At 35.8% G+C, this 5,760-nt stretch overlaps 1 pseudogene; it reads left to right on the plus strand.

The window, feature by feature from the left end:
- LOC107673414 (myosin-binding protein H-like) overlaps nt 1-3,307 on the plus strand; it is a 23,176-nt pseudogene extending 19,869 nt beyond the window's left edge.
- Nucleotides 3,308-5,760: the final 2,453 nt, after the last annotated feature.

Raw genomic sequence — 5,760 nt, forward strand, 5'->3', positions numbered from 1 at the left:
TATATAAATATACTACCATTTTAATCAGAATCTTATTACTATACTACAATATATAATTCAATAATATATCATTATTATTTAATATTTTTTTAAATAACGCAATGTTATTGCATTGCAATAATTATGGTCACACTGCAGCTGCAATCAATCAATCAATCAATCAATCAATCAATCAATCAATCAATCAATCAATCAATCCCTTAATGTTCCAAAAATGCAATAGTAAATTTACCTGCCCTCAACTGCAGTGACACTCAGTTGCAAATTCAAATATCTCTGAACGACTGATCACACAATTCTAGATGTGCATCAAAAGCATGTCTGTTATGTAGTAACTCAGTTTTTAAAAGGTCTGTAAATCCTGTTGAATGCACACTAAGCTTCCAGGAACTCGTATCTAAGAAAGGCATGAGCAGAATCAGGTTTAAATGACAGTAATAGTTTTAAATGTGAGACTCCCTTACATGGAGGAGCCTGCACACTGTGAGAATGTAGCCGCTCCCACTCAAAGAGGCCAGAGTGTCTGTTAGTGGCTGTGTGGGCTAAAAATTAAACTGTGGCATTGCAGAGAGCAGAGAACAGAAAACAGCACAATACCATGACTTCCGACAGACTCACACTGCAGGACAACACCTTAAGTTAACACTTGTTTGGTTTCCCAGCACTGAAAGACTTGTGTTTGTTTAACAAACATGCAACACCTAAAACCTTGGAGCTATAAGAAAATACAGGTTAATTCAATATTTTTTACTTGACAATCTTATTTTTCGCTATAAACATTTCACAAAATATCCAAAAACTACAAAGTATCAGGTTTTTAATTATTAATTTAATGTGTAAATAACTTACATGCAGTCAGACCTCAAACATGAATTCTGAAGTTGTTAAATGAGGAAGACAGTGGCGAAGTCAAACATGTCAAACCCACATCCTTGTGGTAGTTATGCTTAAAGGAATAGTTCACCCAAAAATGAACATTTGCTGAATATTTATTCACCCTCGGGCCATCCAAGATTTATATGAGTTTGTTTCTTCATCAGAACAGATTTGGAGAAATGTAGCATTACATCACTTGTTCACCAATGGATGCTCTGCAGTGAATGGGTGCCATCAGAATGAGAGTCCAAACAGCTGATAAAAACATTACAATAATCCACAAGTAATCCACACCACTCCAGTCCATCAGTTAATGTCTTCTGAAGTGAAAATCTGCATATTTGTAAAAAAAAAACAAAAAAAACAATAAACATTATTAAGACATTTTATACTTCAAACTGGTTCTGGCTAAATTACAAGTCCATAATCCATAATAATGCTTCCTCCAGTGAAAAAGGCCATCCCCTGTTGTCCACTCAAATCAAAATCCACCCTCAAATTTGTTTAGAACTGTTTTGGACTGTTTTCGCTTGTAAATGGTGCTTGATCTTAGCATATTTCTCTCTTAATTCAGATGAGACAGATTTTACTTGCAGAAAGCAATATTATGGATAGAGGACTCGTATTTTAGCTGGAGTTTAAATATGTCTTAATGGTTAATTTGTTTGGATTTGTTTTTATCAGCTGTTTGGACTCTCACTCTGACGGCACCCATTCACTGCAAAAGACCCATTGATGAGCAAGTGATGTGATGCTACATTTCCAAATCTGTTCTGATGAAGAAACAAACTCATCTTTGCATAAATCTTATGCGCGTACTGTACATCTGCAGCCAGATTTTAAAATCCTCATGTACTGTGTATTTTGAGCCCTAACGCTCGACACATGCGCACTAGGAAGATTTATCTTTATCCAGTGTCTGCGCTATTTCTCTCCAGAAATTATGAGCAATGAAAATGTCTTTATTTGTTGTCTTTGTTGTTGTTTCATCACTTTTTCAACTTTGAAACAACAGTCAGTTTTGCCACCTTGTGAACAAACTATAAATGGTTAGAAAAATTGGGCTACACACATACAGATTTTCACATACAGTCAATCAATCAATCAATCAATCAATCAATTCGGATAGAGGACTCATATGACAAAAATTCAGTCACAGAATGTCTCCAGTCACATGCACTGTATAAATAACCTAGTGTACACATAAAAATGAAGTATACTTTGAGCATAATTAGTTTGTCCACAAGGAAACTGACGAGATGGGAAAAAAAGCATCAAAGACAACATAAAAATTCATTTTTATCAATGTTCCCCCTTGGTTAAAATCGGCAAAGTATTGGGGGGATGAATCATTGTCTGGTGTGTGGAGCAATGATACATTGTCTGGCCATCTGAGATTTCGGTATGGAGATATAGGTTAGGATCATGATTTTTGGTAGTACTACATAACACCATGAGCGTATATTAGCATCATCTGTTGTTTGCTTTTGGCCTCTGATAGAGGGATTGGACTTGAAATGGTTGCTTGACGTCATACTTAACAAGTGGATGGAATATTGAAAAACATTCAGCTGTATGTATACGCTAAACATTTGCATCAAAACTGAAGAATACTTTGGGCTTTACTGGACCATTGTTTACTCAAGTCAAAAGAGTCAGTTTAAGTTGGCTATAGGAAAATCATTACATCAAGTACCAGCACACCTTCCCTCTAGAAGTCACACGATTGCAGGTATCATTCATGTCCCATGATCAATAGTTATTGTGGCTAATAATTTGATTACTGCTGTAATCTTGAAAATGGGAGAAATAATTGTAAAGATTGATGTAATGATCTCAAATCAGTCTTTGTCCTTTGCAGTTCATCTGTTGAGGAGCAGCAGGACACAATGCTGTAGAATGACAGCGGTGAGAAAAGCTACAATTGACCTGTTTATCCCACAAAGCATCTTCATTTTGGATCATCTAAATACTGTAGTGCTTGTGTTCGTTCTGATGCTGAATACTAAGCATGTCTTATCTATTATTAATATCAATATTTGATCAGTGTGTCTCTTTGACCGCCTGTACTGTTTCAGTGTCACACCTATTCAGTGCATGTGGTGTAGTTTAACAGATGCATTCTGGGTAATGGAGTTTCCTGGTATCTTACACACTTTCTTCTCTCCTTCTGTTGTAGATGTTTTCAGTGGTGCAGGAGGATGAGCTGATGTGTGCACAGTAATGAAGGCTCTGACTTGCTTCTGTGATTAATTCTTTCAACAAAATATAAGAAACATTGGATAGTTTCCCGTTTTGATTCAAAGCAACTACACATTAGTGAGAGCGAAACAAAATAGTTTTATATTGTTGCATGTATTTTAAAGTGTCACTGTAGTTCATTCCTGATGAAATCCCTCTTTGTAATTGAGTGTTTCCAATAAAAGAATGAACCCACTATCTTTTTGCAATGATATAGTGTAAATGCTAAAGGATATTGTGCCGTTTTTGATTTTCTCATTGGATATAATGCTGCAGTTAACAAATATCTTATTCTATGTCAAATTTTACTTAGAGGTGTTTTAAACAGGACTGAGGTTTGCACCGTATGCTGTTGTCATTAGTCTGTTTCTGATAAACCAGCAGGATGGTCAAATGAATAGACGAAACAGTGGTATGGACAAGTTTAAATATATAGTATGTGGTCTTATCAGCCCATACAATGGTTCTGAATAGATTTGCGTGCAATCTTTAACTGGTACTCTCAGCAAATATACTACCGATGAAACCAGTTACTAAAAACACTGGTGACGATGCACCATTAATCATAGACTACTAATTGTGGTATTGTGGTAAGTGGTATTCAGCTGTTGATTATATTTTGGTATGTCAGATATGATCTAAACTATTACTCAGTCCCTCAATTAAAACAGTGAAGCATTAGCTCGGATCATATTAAGGTTTAATGCAGAATCAGTATGCCTTTCACTGGAGAGTGCATCAATTTCCCCATGATTTACATCTGTGAAATATTAAATATGACTGAAATTTAAAGTGAATTTATATTTACAAAAAATATTTGATTAACTTCTATAAAATATGTGAAGTACAGAAGAAGAAGAAAACGTCCCTTTAGCACATTTAACAATTAGAGGTCTTGCAAAGCAGCTTTACAGGGATAAAAAGAACTCTCCAGTTCTGAGTTTAGTCAGAGGATGTAGAGTGATCTAATACCTTTAAGTCGGTTGCCACATGCTCACTCATACAAAAAGTGTAATTTCCATAGACAGCTACAGCTTGCTTAGTCAGTGATAGACAGAAATCAAAAGGTCCCACATGATGAGCCACACGCTCCATTCACTGGGCCTTCAGTTTGACCTATTCTGGATGCAGATTTGCGGTAATACCAAGCTCCACTTAATCTACTAGTCATAATGATTTCAGAAGAGTTCAGAATAAATCAAATATAACATTTTATTTGTCAGGAAAACATACTCGAAAGATTTTCATCAAGCCCTGAGGAAGACACCCCTCAGCAGCAGAACATAATTCTTCAAAAGTTTTATCATAATATGAGACCTTTAGAATGATGCTAAACATGAAGGGGAAAAACAAACGATTCACAAGATAAAAAATATGTTGTAGATATTCTTAGTGAACTTACAGTGAAGCCTGGTGGGAGACGAGTAAAAAGGGGAGAGGGGGGTCATAAATGAGCAAGGAAAGAAGTTTGGCAAGGTGGTGTCATTTGTTCTTTCTTTTCTCCAGATTAGTGAGTTTTATTGTTTTGTAGCATGGCATCTGTTTTATGAGAGTCCCTGAATTTTGGCTTCATGAGGAGATCAAAGCGGCCTTACACTGAAAACTACTGTTGTACCCATCAGCCATGGGTTTTCAAATACCACCCTAAATTTGCGTGTTATTCTTGACATCACTTCCTTTCAGTTTATTGAGAAAATGGTTTGCATTTGTTGCAGCCCGACCTCTAGCTTGATTGTTAAAGCCTCTGCTCACAGGATGTTGGTTCACCACAAGTCAGATCAGGAGGCTGGTCTCAATGCAGCTTAAAAAGAAAAATGACTTTCCACCTTTAACTGTTTAAAAACTGTTTGATATAACAACTTCAGTCAGGTTTATTTTTGATTTCAAACTGAAGAAACCTGTGATAGCTGTGCCCCACATCTTGCTTTTTTTATTTTTACTTTTTTATGTGATTAAAGTGCACTGAAGAGAGAGACGAAAAAGACATTTCCTTCTATATGTTGTTGATGTGCACACATTTAAGGTTCCTCTGGTTCACACTAAAAGTGACTGTCTCATAATTTCAAAGCTAGAAATGTTTGTTGAGGTATTTCTTGTGTGCTTTTGCTGGAGTTTTGAATGCCCGTCATAATCCAACAGGACTACTGACACAACAAGGTTGGAGGAACAAGGAAGTTCACATAAAACTTTGCATTCATCAACATTTTTTGAAACGATTCTTTGAACCACACCCTCAAAACTTAAAACAGAAACCAGAACAATAACACTAACAGAACTTAAGAATTGGCAATTATGCATGCATGTCTGTAAAAATAAAACATTAAATGTTTTTAAACACACTCATGGATCTACAACACTTTTTGGTTACATAATGTTACATTATGTTGTTACTGTACATAATAATTGACCCTTTGTCTGCCTCTCACACACACAAACACACAGCGTGTGGATAAGCACATGCTTGGTTCACCAAACATCCTTTTATTACAATTGAAAACAGACATTTGTGATTTAAAATATCACCAAACCTGTACATTTGTTCAGTTTTGTAGGTTAAATGGAAGTAGATATGACATCATGATTTCCTGTCAGGTTTACATTAGAAGTGGTTATAACAGGAAGCTTTTCTTACTCACGCAAGAT

Source organism: Sinocyclocheilus anshuiensis, unplaced genomic scaffold, assembly GCF_001515605.1.
Source record: "Sinocyclocheilus anshuiensis isolate Anshui unplaced genomic scaffold, SAMN03320099.WGS_v1.1 scaffold453, whole genome shotgun sequence".
NCBI lineage: Eukaryota > Metazoa > Chordata > Actinopteri > Cypriniformes > Cyprinidae > Sinocyclocheilus > Sinocyclocheilus anshuiensis.